This window comes from Pempheris klunzingeri, chromosome 9 (assembly GCF_042242105.1).
Source record: "Pempheris klunzingeri isolate RE-2024b chromosome 9, fPemKlu1.hap1, whole genome shotgun sequence".
Classification (NCBI taxonomy): domain Eukaryota; kingdom Metazoa; phylum Chordata; class Actinopteri; order Acropomatiformes; family Pempheridae; genus Pempheris; species Pempheris klunzingeri.
In genome coordinates, this window is record NC_092020.1 from 25,222,342 (window position 1) to 25,230,480 (window position 8,139).

Sequence of the window (8,139 nt, forward strand, 5' to 3'; positions counted from 1 at the left end):
CTGAATTACAAGAGCACACTATAAAGAATAAAACTAGAAAGGGGAGAGTGAAAAATACAGGGTAGATACATACACACAAGATAAAGTGCATAATGGTGACTGTAATGTAACATCAAGCTGTCTGAACCAAGTGATCCAAGCTGTAGTTTGGCCATATCTTGTATATTGTCCAAGTAATTTGGTCAAAACTAAACATCCAGATTAGCTCTCCACAGGTGCACAGAAATCTCTCGTGGCTTCCTGTAGAGAGCAGATTATAATCCAGTCTTCTGATCTCCTTCAAATGACAAGAAACCAAAGCGTTCTTCCGGCCACGTAGTGCACATCAGAGGCGAACATAGCTACGTGAGCAGACAGGCCAGTTTAGGATGTCTTTTACCACAGAGACCCAGGAGAAACCTCCTCAAGACGACTGTCATTTACAGAGTAATAACAGAGAGATTACAGGAAGGAGCTCACATTATTAAAACAAACACTAAAGCCGCTTTCAAGACAACAATTAAAGAGAATCTAACCTGATAAACTGCATGAACACAGTAGACGTGTCATCTTGCTCCCTACCCACTATCCTCTTTGTAGTGTAGATTTCTGTTTTGGGATCCTGATAATGATAAAGTCTTGTTTTTGAACTTTAAATGACGACTCTTCTTTGTTTATGGGCTGTTTAAGTTTGACTTTGTGTAGTTTAGATTGTTCAGCTATGAGCCAGTGAATGATGGTGTCCATGTAAACAATCTGTATAACACACGTCTGTCTCTAAATAAAGATTTCTTCCTCCACAAACATTATTAGCTGTGTCTCAGTTATTTCTGACAAATATCAATGAAGATCATTCTGATATTTATACTGACAGAGATTCAATGACACCTTGATGACACTTTTGTTGTTGTACTAATCAAATGCTTGAAAAGTTATCATACTAAGTTTTTAACAGTGTAATTATGTGTTTTTTCTCAGTTTTCACAATTTCAGCCAATAATACAACAGTTAGGCCAATTTACACATGAAACCCTTCATAGAAAACCAGTGTTTGATCACACTATGATATGAACAGTGAGACAACAGTCTGAAGGATGATGAACAATGTTCTACAGAAATACAACCATACAGATACAATTTATCTATTTGTATTTTATTCCAATTATTGTTCATATTGTCTATGTGGGAGAAACTGGAGCACCTGGAGGAAACCTGTGTGTGTGTGTGTGTGTGTGTGTGTGTGTGTGTGTGTGTGTTAGTCCAGGTCCTGGACCTTCTTCTTGCTCTTGTACTTGTGCCGGTGTTTTGGCGTCAGAGCTTTCTTGAAGAGCCTCCAAGCTGAGATGTGCTCCTCTGTTTCCTGGATGTTCTCAGGAGCGTCGACCCGTTCCATGACCTCTGTGTTCTCCGGTGGGGAGGTCGTTGCAATCGGCTCGCACATCATCTTCATTTCCCTCTCCAGTGCCTGATAGGCTTCCTGCTGAGTTTTCAGCTGGGAGGCCAGTTCAAGTTCAGCACTGGTCTTCTCCTCCAGCTGCTTCTTGACCTCCTCAAACTGCTCTACAGTCTGTGTGCTGACCTCCTGCTGAGTCTGCAGACTAGAAGCAGGCTTGAGTTTGGAGCTGGTCTTCTCCTCCAGCTGCTTCTTTACATCCTGAAGCTCAGCCGTCAGTCTGCAGACGTCTTTCTGACTTTCCGGCTGCCTCAGTGGCTTGTTTTCAGTCAGCCACCACGGCCGGTTGCGAATGGGATGGTTGATTCTTTCCATTGATGTTCTCTGTAGACTAACTGTCTTGAATGTAATGTACTTGAAGTACTCGCTGAAATCGCTAACCCAAATCGCTCTCTAAAATCTCTGTGTGTGTCTGATATCTGTGATGATCGCTGTGTATCTGTGAGAGTGAAACTGGTGAGTTTCAAACTTGTACCTTTTATATACTCAAAGTGAGGGTCAACATTCTAAATGTCTTTGATGTGTCATCAGAACCATCTAGAATGTTGACGTGTCATCATATTTATTTACAAGTTTGAACAAAATAGCCGCCCCAACATCAGACCACGCCCCCACAGGAAGTGCTCAAGGATTTGAAGCCAATTTTATATAGTGGCCAATAATGGCGTCTATCATATGATGCCATTTGGCCCTAAAACACTATTTCCATAGACTTACATTGACACCTGTGATTCTTTGAGCGTCACAACCTCTGCGCAGTGACAAACCAACCGAACCAACCAACCGAAGTCCATTCGGTCAACAGTTGGTCTAGAAGAGACACACATTTAAATCATTTTATCCTTATTCAAGTTAGCGATAGGCCAAAGACACTAGTGCTCAACAATGCGGAAGATGTTGCTACGCCCAGGAAGGAGAACGTTTTTGGCTTCATACGCAACTGAGCAACTTTCATAGGGATGAAAACGGCCTCTGTATCTCTCTGTATCCAGTTCCCTTAATGCATCCATGCAATTGTAAAATTGAAATGATAAAATTCAACATTCAACAGTGTTAGTGGTGGACCAATACTGACACAGACACGATAAATCATTTTATCAAACTCTAAATCAGCTCAGGGATTTATACCAACTGATGGAAACAAGAACATACCAATTTATAAATCAGGCATCAAACTACAGAGCAGATAGTCTTCTACTATATATCTATCTATATATCTATATATCTATATATCTATATATCTATATCTATATATATCCCTAACTAGAATATTTATCATTTACTGCTGAATGGCTGGAAAACACAAGTCTCCTCAGAGGAACCGGCTCTCGCCCACCTTCACACTGTACCGAAGACTCTCCACTTGTGTGCATTATTGACACAACTGCAACTGGTTGCAGTGAAACGATAAAAGTTTTGTTACATAGCGCCCTACCCCCGCCACACACACACACACACACACACACTCACCCTTCCTAATGCCAAGTGCAAAATTTAAGAGAGAATCATGTTATTTTGTTAGAAATCATCCTGTTTTCATTGCCACTGGAACAGCTTCTGTGGTTGAGCTGGTCACCCTGGAAACGGCACGAGTCCAAAGGATCCTGCGAATTACTTTTCAAGCTTAACTGCTCGGGAAAAGAAAACGGAAGAACCCGTCTGAATTTCTGTTCCTTTACTTGGCATTTGTGGCTGTCTGTCATTGTCAACGGCTACATTATTAATGCAAACAGAGTGTTGCCTTAGACTTGTACATTTTCTTTTTTTTTTTTTTGGGATGTATAATCTTAAGCCTCCACATTGGTTGCTTTACAGTATTGTAACGTGTTCTGTTCTCCCAATGGCCTTACTCTCTCTCTCTCTCTCTCTCTCTCTATATATATATATATATATATATATATACACATCTGTAGGGGATCAAATACTTATTTCCCTCACTCAAATACAAATGAATTTATAACCTTTATTTAATGTTTTTTTCTGGATTTTTTTTTTTTTGATATTCTGTCTCTCTCTCTGTTAGAATAAACCTACCATAAAAATGATGGACTGGTCATGTCTTTATAAGCAGGGGATCAAATAATTATTTCCTCCACTGTGTGTGTGTGTGTGTGTATATATATATATATATATATATACAGTGCTTAACACATGTATTAGACCACCACCCAGTGGAAGGTGTTTCCCTCCCCTGCCCTAAATTAACAGTATTGCTGATAACCAAAATATTTCTTTAGTTTCTGTGATGGTTAACCCTCCAGTATGTGTAGCTCTTTAATCACAATGATGGATTTGAAATGATGCAAAAGGAATCTGGAGTAGAGGAACTGATGGACTGGACAAGTCAAAGTCCAGACTTGAATCCTATCGAACAGATCTCGGATTTATTGAATTAAAAAATAGATCACACACAAATTTAATCCAAAGCAAGTCTGTGGGAACAGCTGGGAACTATTTGGAACTCAATAACAAAAGAGACGGTCGAAAGGAGGAATCAGGGATTTTTGATTAAAATATGTGAATTGGGACTATTTAGTTGTTCCAGTTTGTTATTTGCCTAATAAATAATAATACAATGTTTAATTTGAAACAAGTTTTTGACAGATTTCTAAAATATTTGTGTTTTCTCGTTTTTATGACAGCTGGTCTGATACATTTGTTAAGCACTGTATATATGTGTATATATATGTATGTATGTATGTATGTATGTATGTATGTATGTATGTATGTATCTCCTCCTGTCTGCTGTGATATCTTATCTAGGAATATCTTAAAGTTTTAATTGATTCTGTAAAGAACAGCTTAAATTCTCGGTGGATGAAGGCGGCATGTTGGGGGCAGTTTTCATGGGGACCTCACTTTATTTTTTTGATTCATAAAAGTTAATGTAAACAGTGACAGACGCCACCCACCCCTCTCTATAACAGATGTGATGCTCAGACTGAACAGCAGGTGGCAGCAGACGCTCATGTTTCACCGCAGAGTCCCTGTAAGTCTTCCTCCAGCGTACTTATATTTAGTTACAGTTCCAATTCAAGTAAAAGTCTGCATTTGAATAGTTTTTTCTTCATTAAAGATAAGCACGTCGGAGAAATTAAATTAACTTTATCACTTTTTTTTCATTGTTCATGCATTCAACATTTATTTATTTATCTATTATCTATTTAGCTGTACATTTTATTTTATTTTATTATTATTTTCTTAGTTGTATATACCTTATTTATAGTTATATTTCTTACTTACTTACTTGCTGGTGTGTTCTTATTTGATATTGTTAGCAGTGTTACTGGGACCAAAGACATGAGAATTTCACTGCCAGTGATTGCTTCATGTAACTGCTGAGCACGTGACAATAAAGTCTTTGAATCTTGAATCTTGACAACAATTTCTGCCACTTTTCACATGAACACACTGAGGTCAGAACTATGAACGTCCTGCAGGAGAGACGGTCTGAGGATGAGCTCTGGCATTTCCACATTTAGACGATATCACGTCTCTCCTCTCTGTGACATGACACATAAAAATGGTTCCCCAGAGTAACTAAACAGTGAAAACAGCCATAGACTGACTGTAAAGCAAAGAGAGCATAGCGAGACTGAGGCAATGACAGCGTTAAAAGAAAGTCAGAAAATGAAATCAAACACTTCAACACTTGGTAAACTGTTTTATTGTGGTCAGTAAATATCTTACGAGCTTGTTGTGTTGAAACAACCTGTCGTGATCTCGTGATAACAGCCGTGTAAAGTCATTGTTACCTGTGGCCTCCACTGTAAAACTTATTTTGTGATCAGTTACACTCTTGTCCTCTGCAGGCCCCTGTAGCTCACTGGAGCGGAGAAAAAGGAATTAAAAAGGGCGAGAGGACAGGAATGAAGCCAGCGGGGCGATGAGGCCAAACAAAGAGGATGGATTTCAGAGTGAAGACTAAACCTTCCTAAATCAGTTAGTCCTGAGCCCATCCTGACCTCTCATCTGCTCATCCGGCCTTTGAAGCGTGCAGTTCAGGGGGAGGAAAACTGATCGGCCAAATGTCTGTCCCTTAAGTGACAAAATGCCCCGAGGTGACACACACACACACACACACACACACACACACACACACTATGATGTGTGGACAGCTGCAGCGACGATCAGACCACCTCAGTCGAGTTCAACACAAGTCCAAGACCAGATCTGTTATAGAGTCAAGTATAAAGACAAAAGAGTTCAGGTACTTTGTTGTAAACTTTTGTTCCAAACAAAAGCCTCGTTCAGACACTAAAACTGTTTCCTTCTGCAAAACATCATCACTGACTGATGTCTCAGAAGAAAACTGTGGGGCAAAAAAAAAAAGAAAACCAAACCTTTTGTTCTGTCTTTGAGTCATTTAGTGACATCAAACAAACCAAATGTGAATTTGTGAATTTGTTTACTGATCATTTCTTCAGTAAGGAGTCAGACAGACCACACGCTGGTCCCCCACTGATCATAGTATTCACAAATAGTGCAATGTCATCTGCAAAGAGCGACACGCAAGGATGTAAACAGGCATTGGCGGTGTGTGTGATACTGGCATCTTCCGAATTCCTCTGCCAACCAGTCAAGTTCCAGTTTTTCATTGTCACTGAGTCAGTATCTGACTGAAACAGTCACAGTCTCCTCTGGTCCTGAGTGACGGCGTTAAATAACTGCCAGGAAAGCGTTTTTGACATATTATGATGCCATATTTGACCTTTTGGATATAAAATGTCATCACTTCATAATTACTGTATGAATTCATGAGTTATGGCAAAAAGCGTGTTTTGTGGGTGTCCGGCCGGAATCTGTCCTTAGTGTTCGCATCCCTAACCGAACCCTGTCCATATTTTACAGTGAGGTCACAGTAAACTTTGACCTTTGACCACTAAAATCTAATCAGTTCATCTTTGAGTCCAAGTGGACGTTTGTGCAACATTTAATGAAATCCCCTTCGGGTATTTCTGAGATATTGTGTTCACAAGAATGAGACGGACGGACAGACGTATATACGTATGTATGGAACGGACTATCTGAAAATGTAACATGCAAATGTTACATGTTTTAGAAAATACCAACACTACCCGAACGTTACTTGGAAGTATTGTGCTGTGATATTGTTTAAATTAATGGAGATAACAAAGCACATCTTCAGACTGTCTCTCCTCAAAAACATTCATCGCATCAGTTGTTCATACAAAAATTGACAGAAATAGTTGTGTTAAGAATGAAAAGAAAACTGACCGACAAGTTCAAACTCTCCGCCTCACAGCGTGATGTCAGATTGTCTGTTTCAGAGAGCTACCGTGACGCAATGACGTACAAACGTCCTCATCTGACACCAAAGACAAACCCAACGTCAAAGGATGAATTTCAGTTTCTGAGGTAGGTTCAGAACATGTTTAGCCTAGCAGCAGGGCTAAACTGTTAGCCTAGCTTAGCACAAAGACTGGGCTACTTCTTCAAAAAAAAACTTTGCGTTTTTCTTTCCACATTAATTCAATAAACTAGACAAAAAAAACATGGATTTTTATGTTGCTTTTTCTTTTTTGGATTTTACATTTTTCTAAAATCAAGAGGAAAAAAAATCTAGTCCCAGTTTTGAGTCAGTTGTGCTCATTCCCCAGACTTCCTCAAATGTTTGAATTATTTAGCTTTATTTACGGTAGAAGAAGAAGAAGCAGCTCAGAGAAGTTAAAGTTGATGAGAGATCAACAGATAGAAGTATGTTTGAACGAAAGGTTGAACAAAGTAAGAAACTCAAATAAACTTGTTTCTTTGTGGACAACTTGAAAGTGAAACACGTGAAGGACAACAAAGCCAGTTTGGAGAGTCCTGAACACGCTTAATACATATTACTGCTTAGTGTTGTCTGACTTCAACAATCACAAGAAGAGAAACAGAATCAAACATTTGTGCGATGAATTTAATATCAGAGGAGGAATCAGAGCATTAATTCAGTCTAAAAAAAACAAAACAAGTTTGGTCTCCGTCTGCTTTTTTTTGTCTTATTGAGAGGAGAGAGAGAGCGAGGACAAGCCCCGACAAGAGCTTAGAGGATTAAGTTCATTCTCACTGCCAGTCTGACACACACACACACACACACACACACACACACACACACACACACACACACACACACACACACACACCAGGCTGTTCAGGAGTGAATAGAGTTGTGAAGTGAGGAGTGTTTTTCCCTTTTCTGTCTCCATCCTGAAAGCGACTGAGCACAGAAGCTCTCCCAAATGATGAAACCATCCAACAGGTTTAATCTGAATACCACAGTGAATTATTTATACTTCAGGTGGAATCAGGTGGACGGCTTTAACACACCTACTATAATACCCATGAGCCTCGGCCGCTGCTGCCGCCACTCAGTCATGGTTACTGAATTCACCCAGATTTTATCCGATTTAAGCTGCAGATTGTTTTAATTTCTCTCATCTTTGACAAAGATCCTCTATAACTAAAGATGGCGCATTACAAGCTGTGTCAATGGTATGAAATGGTTTCCACTTCCTGTCTCATAAGGAAGCAGACGGGGCTGCTGGAGCATCAATAATCTATCAATAATCTATCTGAACATCAACTAACTCGGACCTGCACTGAGCTCCAGCTGTTCAGTGTTTAAGAGCAGTCAGACTGGAGCTCAGTGGAGGTCGTAGTCAGCTGTTTTTCAGGTTGACAGACCGTCTGCAAGCTGCTGTTAG

The 8,139-nt window shown here is 39.7% G+C and overlaps 1 protein-coding gene across 1 annotated transcript in view; it reads left to right on the top strand.

Moving 5' to 3' along the window:
* LOC139207076 (NLR family CARD domain-containing protein 3-like) overlaps positions 1–785 on the top strand; it is a 17,479-nt gene extending 16,694 nt beyond the window's left edge. The window contains exon 11 of the mRNA XM_070836713.1: positions 1–785. This exon is cut by the window's left edge and continues 1,073 nt beyond it. The gene's annotated coding sequence lies outside the window, so the exon portion shown is untranslated.
* The last annotated feature ends 7,354 nt before the right edge of the window (positions 786–8,139 follow it).